The sequence below is a fragment of the Lycium barbarum genome, chromosome 1 (assembly GCF_019175385.1).
Source record: "Lycium barbarum isolate Lr01 chromosome 1, ASM1917538v2, whole genome shotgun sequence".
Classification (NCBI taxonomy): domain Eukaryota; kingdom Viridiplantae; phylum Streptophyta; class Magnoliopsida; order Solanales; family Solanaceae; genus Lycium; species Lycium barbarum.
In genome coordinates this window covers 38,629,947-38,642,033 of record NC_083337.1, presented here as the reverse complement: position 1 = coordinate 38,642,033, position 12,087 = coordinate 38,629,947, and the positions used below count along the sequence as shown (strand labels likewise).

The 12,087-nt window shown below is 36.8% G+C and overlaps 1 long non-coding RNA gene across 1 annotated transcript; it reads left to right on the top strand.

Annotated features, from left to right (window-relative positions):
- Positions 1-8,130: 8,130 nt before the first annotated feature.
- LOC132635114 (uncharacterized) lies at positions 8,131-11,616 on the top strand. The gene is made up of 2 exons (XR_009580441.1): positions 8,131-8,381; positions 9,016-11,616. It is a non-coding gene; the product is annotated as an uncharacterized LOC132635114 (long non-coding RNA).
- The last annotated feature ends 471 nt before the right edge of the window (positions 11,617-12,087 follow it).

Genomic DNA, 12,087 nt, shown 5'->3' with positions numbered 1-12,087 from the left:
TTGTACCTCTTGTCCTTTGGGGAAACATGTTAAATTGTCATTTTATGATTCATTGTCATCTACTACTATGCCATTTGATATAATTCATAGTGATTTATGGACATCTCCTATTTTAAGTTCTAATGGGCACCGCTATTATGTTTTCTTTCTTGATGATTATAGTAATTTTCTTTGGACTTTTCCAATTTCTAACAAGTCCCAAGTCTATTCCACTTTTCTATCTTTTAAGGCATTAATACGGACTCAATTCGAAAGAGACATTAAAAACATTCAATGTGACAATGGGCGGGAGTTCGCCAATGGGCATTTTCAATCTTTTTGCGCCTCCAATGGTTTAAATTTCCGATTTTCTTGCCCCCATACCTCTCCTCAAAACGGAAAAGCGGAAAGAAAAATTAAATCCATTAGCAACATAGTGCGCACTTTTCTTGTCCACTCCTCCATGCCCCCCTCCTTTTGGCATCATGCTCTCCAAATGACCACATACCTCCTTAATGTCCTTCCCACCAAAGTCCTTGGGTATAAATCACCAACGCAAGTTCTCTATCAACGAACCCCCTCTTATTCTCATCTCCGGGTTTTTGGGTGTCTATGCTATCCACTTTTCCCATCTACAACTATTCATAAGTTGCAAGCACGATCCACCCCGTGTGTATTTTTGGGCTATCCGTTGAATCATAGAGGATATAAATGTTATGATTTATCCACCAACAAAATCATCATATCAAGGCATGTCATCTTTGAGGAAACTCAATTTCCCTTCTCAAAGTTGCACTCCCCAACCCAAACTTCTTATGATTTTTTGGACCATGGGATTTCTCCATACACCCTGCATTTTCTGTCGCAACCTACTCCACCCGTCGTTCCCTCGGTACAACCCGACCCCCCCACTGCCCAGCTCCTCCCCCCTCCTGCTCCACCCGTGACTACTCAGCAGCCCCCCCCCCCCCCCATTGCCCAGCAGTCTGCCCGCACGGCCACTGCCCAGCAGTCTCTCCCCACTACCCCACCCGTGCTTGCCCAGCAGCCCACCCGTATGGTCACTAGAAGCCAACATGGGATTTTCAAGCCCAAACAACCATTTAACTTAAACACTGCCACCATCTCGCCTATCCCACGAAATCCTATACGTGCTTTAAATGACCACAATTGGAAAGCTGCCATGGTTGATGAATATAATGCTCTAACTAAAAATAAGACGTGGGAGTTGGTTCCACGTCCCATTGATGTGAATTTGATTCGTTCTATGTGGATTTTTCGTCATAAAAAGAAATCTGATAGTTCTTTTGAGAGGCACAAAGCCCGTCTTATCTGTGATGGCAGGTCTCAACAGGTTGGAGTTGACTGCGACGAGACTTTCAGTCCGGTTGTCAAACCGGCTACTATTCGCACTGTCTTGAGCATTGCACTCGCACACTCTTGGCCCATTCATCAGTTGGACGTCAAGAATTCCTTCTTACATGGTAATCTTAATGAGACTGTTTATATGCATCAGCCTATTGGGTTTAAGGATCTAAAGCATCCCCATCATGTCTGTCTTTTGAAGAAATCGTTGTACGGACTTAAGCAAGCTCCCCGTGCATGGTTCCAACACTTTGCAGACTATGTCTCTACTATTGGTTTTTCACATAGCCGATCTGATCACTCTCTCTTTATTTATTGTCGAGGTTCTGACACTGCTTACATTCTGCTATATGTTGATGATATTATTCTCACGGCTTCTTCAGATGCCCTCAGAAAATCCATCATGTCTCTGCTTAGTGCCGAATTTGCTATGAAGGATTTGGGTCCTTTAAGCTATTTTCTGGGTATTGCTGTTACCCAGACTTCACACGGTATGTTTCTCTCTCAGAAAAATTATGCAGCAGATATTATAGAGCGTGCGGGCATGATTGTCTGTAAGCCGAGTCAGACACCGGTCGACACCAAGGCCAAACTTGGTGCCACGGCCGGACTTTCTTGTGATGATCCCACACAATATCGCAAGTTGGCCAGTGCGTTGCAGTACTTTACATTCACAAGACCAGATATCTCCTATGCGGTTCAGCAAGTATGCCTTCACATGCATGATCCAAAGGTTGCACATATGCATGCTCTTAAACGCATAATCCGATACATTCAAGGTACTATTGAGTTTGGTCTCCATCTGTACAAATCCTCCATTGCCTCTCTGGTTTCTTATACAGATGCAGATTGGGGTGGTTGTCCGAACACTCGCCGATCCACATCCGGTTACTGTGTTTTCCTTGGAGATAATCTCCTCTCATGGTCATCGAAACGGCAACCTACTATGTCTAAGTCCAGTGCCGAGGCCGAATACCGTGGCGTCGCTAATGTCGTCTCTAAGTCCTGTTGGCTTCGCAACCTTCTATTAGAGCTCCGTTGTCCCATCCGGACAGCTACATTGATTTATTGTGATAATGTTAGTGCCATATACCTATCAGGTAACCCAGTTCAGCACCAACGCACTAAACATATTGAGATGGACATACATTTCGTACGTGAGAAAGTTGCCCGTGGAGAAATCCGTGTTCTTCACGTCCCGTCCCGTTACCAGATCGCAGACATCTTCACTAAAGGTCTTCCGCGCGTGCTCTTTGATGATTTCAGGGACAGTCTAAGCGTACGACAACCTCCCGCTTCGACTGCGGGGGTGTGATAGACTATGTAATAAGTCTACGTAAATATTGTAAATATTCTCTTCCATATGTATAGTAATTAGGTCCTATAATTTAGCCTAGTATTATGCTGCTAGTGAGATACCTACTTTGTATATAATGACTTTCATACATCAATACAGATCACGGATTGATTTCCTACAAAAAGAAATCATGAAACTTGTCAAAATTAATGAAAGAAAGAAAGCAATACAATTTCAATAAATAAAATTTTCTAATTGATTGCTTGATATTTGGAGGTTAAAATGATTGTTTCAAGCTGACGGACTACATAAAAAATTAGCTATTTGTGAGTACTCTGAACAGTTGGATATATCATATGGAGCTCATTAAATTATAAAGTTTGGTTGATAACTTTGATAGGAGTCGCGCGAATCCAGACCCCACCTATTAGTAGTGTCAAACATATGTTGCTTTGTGAGCTGATTGTATAGGCATCCGGCTCCTAGTTTTTCTTTATGTCAGCCGATGTGAGACACTTGAAATATTATAAAGGATAATTAAATAATTATTTGAAGAAAATAGTAAATGACAATATTTTCTATTGTAGAGTCTTTTAATGAAGGAAAAAAAGTTCAATAAATATTTTTAAGACCCTTCATGCTTTTAACAAATACGCGCATTGAGCGTGTACCTTGTCTCAATGAATATTACTTTTTTTAAGAATGATCACATAAATATTATGTTAAAAATTGAGTTTGAATTATAAAAAAGTGTAGATTATTGAAGATGATAAATATTGATCACAAAAAGTTAATTCAATAAAGAAAGAAACTGTGAATTAACTTCTCAATCATTAGTTATTATTTTCAACGTAAATATTTTTCTAGATATTCCCAATAATTCAAAGTGCCTAGATGCAAAAGTATTTTTTTTATTTTTGATTCCTTTCTAGTAATTGTTAGAATTCATTTTATTTTCTCATAAGAAAAAAAAACAAATTATTTTAGAAATCTTTTAAACTCTTTTTATCCCGTACGCAGTTGTGTATGAATAAAATTATAAAATGCTTTTAAGGAGGCCTACACTCCTTTCTAGCCCATCCATTATGTTTTATCTTTTACAAGTAGGGCTGTTCAAAATCGAACCGCAACCGATAACCCAATCACAAAATAGATTTATTGGTTTATTGGTATCAGGTAATTGGATTAACGGATGGGGAATGGTTTGGAATTTTATAGTTAACGACTTAACGGTGCGGGGGACGGTTTCCTCATTTTCCTTATCGGTTTAGCCGTTAACCCGTTAAGAATAATTAAATTATAAATATATCCCTATGTATATAAAGTACTAAAGATTAGAAATACTAATTTTTGAGCCTAAAACTCATTTTTCTTCCCGCAACATGGTAGCAGTTTCTCATTTTCCTTATTGTTTCTGCCTGGTGTTTGTTTCTTATTATCTCATGTTACCAACTAGAATCATTCAAAACATTTTTACTTTCCTTGGATGTTTCTTCCTTTTTCTATGGTGAAGATGAGAACGAGATAGAATTACTAGTAGTTGTTTGAAAGAAATAAGTTTCTTATGGATATTGACACACTTTAGTATGAAAATCGCATACTTAATCTGCACATGTTATTTAATAACGTTACTTTAGTGAAAATTTAATTCGTATTTCCAACAACAACAACATACCCAGTGAAATCCCACAGTGTGGGGTCTGGGGAGGGTAAAATGTACGCAGACCTTACCTCCATCTCGGAAGATAGAGAGGTTGTTTTCGAAAGACCCTCGGCTCAAGAGAAAACATGATGAGAAAAGGTCAACAACATACCCTCGGCTTAATTCGTATTTCCAATAATTTAAATTCATGTGTCCCAAGAATACCCACCATGAATAATACATCCATTTAAATTTTGCGATGTGAAGCAAATAGGGTCAAATGTGAGTTTGCAACCTATAAACTATCAATATTGAGCCTTTTGTGTTTTGATAATTTTGTATTGATGCAATAGTCCGAGCAATAGAAGGGAAAAAAATCTCGTATACTTTATTGATTAACCGATAAACCGACCGTTAATCGCTAAATCCATACCGAACCAACCGATATCTTATTGGTTGGTTAGCGGATTGAGATATTTAAAAACCGATATCCGATAAACCGAATGTTACACCTTGAAATTTTTTCCGTTAATGAACAGTGAATAGACTAACGAAGGGCACGAAGTATACGATGTTTCAATAAGTAAGAAATAGCATTTGATGATCCTAATTGAGATTTCAAAGACATTTGAGGTAAGAGAAGGAAGTTTGCCAAGAAAGGCAAGGTATACGTTATGTATCGGAAAAGATCTACGAGTAACAAGTTAATGATGACTTAATGATGTTTTGGAGAAGAGTTATAACGTCCCTTAGATTGTTAATTGATAAATTGGTATTTTACCAACTTATCTTTTTTTTAATCTTATATTTTTGCTATGTTTGATTGAGAAAATAGTGAATTTAATATCTTTTACATCTATTTTACAGGTTTTATATGATTTAGAAGTGATCGGAAGAAATCAAGTGAAAATAAAGTAAAAACGAGGCCAAATTGGACAGATTTGCAAAACTGTCAAAACTGGACAGTTTTGCAAAAAGGGGACAGATTTGCAAAAATGGGCAGAACTGCAAAAATTGAAATCTGGGGCATATTTTGTCATTTTTTGGATTTGGAAAAATTAGGCAACTATAAAAGCAAGACTTGGTGAAATTATTTATCATCTTTAGCCATCTTCCAAGCTTAGAGCAAGAAACTACACTAGGGTTTGAAGATTTGGAGGCACACAATGAGAAATTCTTTACCCATTTCTTCATCTCTTGCTATTTATTGAATATTTATGTGTGTAGTATTTCATTTCAATACGTGAACCTTGTTTATGGAAGTATACATTGTTTAAGTTTGGATTGAATCTCTTGTTTTGCTTATGTGTTGAATGATTTTATAATTAATAGAAGTGAGTTAATATTGTTTTAATTATTCTTGTTCTTTAATGTTTCTTAAGGGTATTGCTAACCCTAGGACTCGCCCATTTATTTCGGTTTAAACTCGGAAGAGGAAAACTCGAGATTGGGAAAGAATAATTAACAAGAATTAGGGACGTTAACCCTCATCTAATGGAAATTGACCTAGGGATAGGCGACACCACTTGTAGTCATATTCGGGTGTTCTTAATGCTCTTAATTGCTTTAGGGATATTCAATTAGGTAGTCTAGTTAATCTTCAGAAGAAGCTAATTTAGAGTCATTATCCGAGGCTAAGTAATATAAACTCACCATTATTTGTAAATCATGAAATACATTGGATCGTTACTTGAGCGTAGTTTCCTTTGTATCCATTCTTGTGGCCATTGATCATTTTACCTGCTTTCTAGGTTAGTTTACATTTCCGCATTAGTTATAATTTTCTCCAAAAACCAAAATATTATCTATCGTTTGGCTTAGCTTAGTAAGTCAAAGTTCCTTACTTTCTGAATCGCCTAGTATATTGTTCCCTGTGGGATCGACCCCGACTCATAGTTGGGTAAATTATATTGCATACGACCGTGTACACTTTCTCTTTAGGGAGTGGATTTGGACGTTATCAAAAATGGCGCCGTTGCCGGGGAACAATTTGACGTATTTAGGTTAGTTTGGAATTTAAGCTTACTTGCTTTGATCCAAATTTGTGAATATGTGTTTGTTATTTTTCGTGTTTCTTTGTGTTAGTTGTTATTTTTGTGATAAATTTTTTTTGCTTGTGTCACTATGGCATCTTGGAATGAAAATGGGTTTGATAGTTACAATTCATATTTTGATGACCCATGTCCGTATTGTGAAGGACCTCACTTTTGGCATGATTGTAAAAATGCACCCGGGAGAGAGATGTGTGCACCGTCTCAATCCTATGATGGGAATATTTGTAATTTATGTGGTGGTCAAAATGGACATTGGAGTGATTGTCCTAATTATTTTCCTTCCCCTCCCCCAAGTTGTTCTAACGAAAATACTAGTTGTGCTTTTGAGTTTGATAGGAACAATGGTATGGTAAACGAAGGGCAAAGTACCGGATATGAAGGTGTCATGGAATTGCTCCAAGCATACTTTGACCGGGAAAGGGAGGAGGAGCGAGAACTCGTCGGGCAATCCATTTTGGAAATGAACAAATCACTTGAGGATGAAAAAATTTCACTTTACATGGATGTGCCTATTCCTCAAAATGAAGTAGTTGAAGAAGAGATTTCAAATTTACAAGATGTGCCCGAAAATTCTTGTGACCACAACAAGAGTTGTGAAATTGAAGAAGTGGTTCAACTTGAAGAAAATGAGCCAAGTCATAAAGAAGAAATCTTCAATACTCGAAAAGAGAAAATTGAGGAAATGTTGAGTGGCATTATGGGGAGAAATGAAAAATATGAAAAAATTGTGGCCAAATGGTGGGAAGTAGTTCAATATGGAGATGATGAAACTATCCAAAACATGGATTTCACCATGTTAGGATTTTTACAAGCTTTGGACGATTCTCACCATGAAGAAAAACTTGACAAAGTGGATATTGTGAGCCAAGATTGGCTAATGAATCAAGCTCAACAACTTGAAGTCTATGGGGATCACCGTGAAGGCTTTTCACGGATGATGGAAGAATATCTAAAAATGCATGTTGAGCAAAGTCAAGAAGTGGAGCTACTTGAAATTGCTATCCGGAAATTGGAGGCCGAATTGAATGCAAAGATTGACGCATGTGATGTCCAATATCAAAAGGCCATGGATTGTGGTTTTGAGTTGGTTTCCAATGAAGATGAGGTCAAGATTAATTTTCATGAGCTAATGGTGAATTGCCAACCGACTAACCCAAAAATAGTGAATGATGCCGAAGTTGAAGAAATGATACTAGAGTTGCATAAAAAAGTTCATAAAATAGTTTTTGAAGACTCTAGTTCATTTTTGGGTGAGGATGTCAAAAGTCATGCAAGTTTGGAATTTGAGCGTGTTGGACCTTATTCTAACCATTTTTCAACGTTGTGCTTGGTGGGTGATATGGAAGTTGAACTAACCGAGCCTATGGAGAATTTTGGAGATGAAGAACAAAGTGTTTTCATTTTGAAGTTTGCTATACCAAGAAGACAAAATGACATGCCTCACTTAAAGGCCAAAAAGTGCAAAATGCGATACCCGAGAGTTGGCCTCTTTGCTTTCCTACCACCGCCCCACGAGCATCACCGTAATCTTGATTCAAAGTTGGGGCGAAAATTCATGTCCTCCAAGCGGAAGGAAAAGTGGTAAAGTTAACTCACGTCGTGCCACGACGTTAAATACGGTGCTCTATGGGAGGCAACCCATATTTTCTTAATTTTTAGTTTACTTTTGCAATTTTAATTTTTAGGTAAGTTTTTCTTATTATTCTTAATCATTCTACCAAGTTTCATAAGTTTTGGACTTCTTTTAAAAGGGTAGAGGAGTCGGGAAATTGCATAAAAAAGGAATACTGTGCATGTGCAAACCACTGACAGTGCAAAAAAAGTGTAGAAAATTTGGTCATTGGCATTGCAATATAGGCACTTGGGGGTTATTTTTCAGCCTTGGCTTAAAACTCCCAAACTTGGGTTCCTTTGCTTAAAACACCAGCAGCCCACCAGTGCTATTTCCTCTGCTTTCACAAACACTCCCAACTCCTATATCTGCACCTCCCCTCCTCTTCACCCTTCACCACCACTGATCTCCACCCGTCACTGCCACGGCAAGGTAAGTCACTCCACCTTTCTCTCTTCTCTTCTCTCTCTCTCCCCTCAATTTATCTATGCTAGCAGTACTTTTATTTTTCCTTTCCTTGTGGTTCGTTTTGATGTGGAGTTTGAGCTCAAATTGTGAAATTCTGATGTTGTTGGTTGATTGAAATGTTATTGTGCTTCATTGAACTATAATTCCCATTAAATTGGGAGGGTAATTCAATTATTACGTTGTCACAAAGAACTTGTTTAAAGTGAAGCACACAAACTGCTAGACAAATTGTCTGAAATAAAAAATGATTCGCTGGTGAAGTCTGAGTAACCGAGCGCTATTAGGAGTTGGCGTTGAGTAAGTTTTGGGGTAGTTCGGCCTGATTTTAAAGTGTTTATTCAGATTGCTTGAGCTATACATTCCATCTATTGAAAGAGACCATCTGTTTGGCGTCAAAGTGTAGCTAGGCTTGCTGGCATCCATCTCGTTGCTTCACTAAATTCAATTAAGGTGTTGAACTAGCTATGGCATATTGTGATTATTTACTTGGTGTTCTTGAATCGCTGAGAGTATGAATACTTGAGTCACTGTGCCCTGCATATAATTCTTCTTTGATCATTGACTGAAGCTATATTGAAATTGTTTGTTAACTGTCTAGGCTAATAAGGAGTATCCTAATATTGCCCAAGACTAAGTGACACAGGGATTTAAATTGAAGCATGGACACCTCAAAATGATTACATTGACATGTGAAATGGGGACCTTACTCTATGGTTTAAAAGAAAGGTGAGGTTAGTGCAATGCAACCTCTGCATTAATCTAAAAGTTAATTGCAGAGATGCTGAAACTTGGCAGCAAATAGTATAGTCCTCTAAGGCTTATCTTTTTCATTTCTAAACATTCTTTTGTCCTTCATGAAGCATTTAGCGGTGTTAAGAAATCTTCTTTGCTATGATTGGAGCTAATTTTGTTATGAGTTGTTGATTGTGTTGGAACTCAGCATTCTTGAAGATTCAACGAGGAACGGATCAAGTCATGGAGGACGAAGTTTCTGATGCTACCATAGCAACAGGGAGTCACTTCTAACTTTGGTTTTAACTGTGTAGTTGCATTAGGGACAATGCAACATTTTAAGTTGGGGGAGGCTTTATTTCGATAGATATTTTTGTGATGGGGTGTGATATGTCATGATGGATGATAATTTGGTAGATTGATGTTATTTTGGTATTATTTTTTTAATGACATTTATATTAGTATAATTTTTTTTATTACTATCTTCTTTAGTTTTTTTGTAGTTTAGTTGTAGGAATGGTATTGGGATGTGATTTTTGTCCCTTGACTAATTTTTGGCTTGCTTGGTACCAATATATTTAAACCTTGGCATATGAATTCTTGATTTTTGAACAAAAAAAAAAATGATTGAAGTAAGGATTCTTTTGTGACTTTTAGATTCAATGTTTGGCTCTTTTGTTCACTAATGGTCTCTTTATACTATAAGTGACTTTCTTTGAGTTCATTTGTTTCAATTGGATTTTGGATACATTTTTCACTGGATTTTTCATGTGCCATGTGTGGTGAGGTTAATTGTGAGTTCTTTTGCATTAGTTGTGGTCTAGAACTTGCCCGAAATGTGTTTCAAGGCGAAATCCTAGACCAACTTGGTTTGAAAAATGATGTTAGGCTTTCCTTGGACCGTTTTTGTGCCTTAAATATCCTACCCTTACATGTTTTCCCTAGTCAACCCTTTTTGAGCCTTTAACCTTTTCTTTGACAACCATGTTACAAGTTTTACCCCGTTCTTCATTGATCCATCTTTTGGTACCCTACCTCCTTAAGTGCGTTGAAAATACAAACATAGGCTAAATGCCTGAGTTTGGGGGTGATGGTTGGAAAAAGTTGTTATGTGGGAGTTACTTTAAATGTGAAAAGGTGAAAAAAAAAATGAAAGCTTCTTTGTTATTTTGGAAAAAAAAAAAGAGAAAAAGAAAAAGGAGGGAATAATAAGAGTTGTGAGTAAAGAGAAGACTAGGTGGTGAAATGAAAAATGAAGAAAGGGGTAGAAAAGTTTCAAAGGAAGTGTGCTTTGAATGTTGAAAATTGTAGTGGTTAGGGAGGTTTTGAGTCACTTTTACCCAAATTGTGTCCTACCTTAACCGAAAGCCTACATTAGAACCCTTTAAGTCCTAATTGATTTTGAACCAAGTGTGTCTACATTAATGGAGAAATACATAAAGGGCAAGCTTATGGTACTACTTGTGTGCATGTGAACATCTTTGCGAGAGAGAGAGTTAATTCTTTCTATTTGATATCCATTTGTGTTTTGAATTACATTTTCTAAGTGTGGGATTCTCTCTTGAGTGTGAGGGCACATGAGAATTTAAGTTGTGAATTTGTTCCATTTTCCAATTGAGAGGAATGAACAAAAGAAAGTCGTTTTGTGATAATGAGGAAAATTTTGAAGCTTTAGTATCATGACTTGATTGCTACTTTGATTAACTTGGTGTTTGAGTACTTGAAATGAAAATGAAGTTTTTGAGAAGAAGTTGGTGATTCATATGTTTTGAATTAATTGTTGGTACTAATCAAAGTCATGTTTTTGTGCTTAAAGTAGACTTTTTGACTTGGTATGATGTTGGTGCACTATTGAGTCGATTCCTTAGAAGGAGATTGTATGTTTTGAATTGCTTGAGGACAAGCAATAGTTTAAGTTTGGGGGTTTGATAAGTTGGTATTTTACCAACTTCTCTTTTTTAATCTTATATTTTTGCTATGTTTGATTGAGAAAATAGTGAATTTAATATCTTTTACATCTATTTTACAGGTTTTATATGATTTAGAAGTGATCGGAAGAAATCAAGTGAAAATAAAGTAAAAACGAGGCCAAATTGGACAGATTTGCAAAACTGTCAAAACTGGACAGTTTTGCAAAAAGGGGACAGATTTGCAAAAATGGGCAGAACTGCAAAAATTGAAATCTGGGGCATATTTTGTCATTTTTTGGATTTGGAAAAATTAGGCAACTATAAAAGCAAGACTTGGTGAAATTATTTATCATCTTTAGCCATCTTCCAAGCTTAGAGCAAGAAACTACACTAGGGTTTGAAGATTTGGAGGCACACAATGAGAAATTCTTTACCCATTTCTTCATCTCTTGCTATTTATTGAATATTTATGTGTGTAGTATTTCATTTCAATACGTGAACCTTGTTTATGGAAGTATACATTGTTTAAGTTTGGATTGAATCTCTTGTTTTGCTTATGTGTTGAATGATTTTATAATTAATAGAAGTGAGTTAATATTGTTTTAATTATTCTTGTTCTTTAATGTTTCTTAAGGGTATTGCTAACCCTAGGACTCGCCCATTTATTTCGGTTTAAACTCAGAAGAGGAAAACTCGAGATTGGGAAAGAATAATTAACAACAATTTGGGACGTTAACCCTCATCTAATGGAAATCGACCTAGGGATAGGCGACACCACTTGTAGCCATATTCGGGTGTTCTTAATGCTCTTAATTGCTTTAGGGATATTCAATTAGGTAGTCTAGTTAGTCTTCAGAAGAAGCTAATTTAGAGTCATTATCCGAGGCTAAGTAATATAAACTCACCATTATTTGTAAATCATGAAATACATTGGATCGTTACTTGAGCGTAGTTTCCTTTGTATCCATTCTAGTGGCCATTGATCATTTTACCTGCTTTCTAGGTTTGTTTACATTTCCGCATTAGTT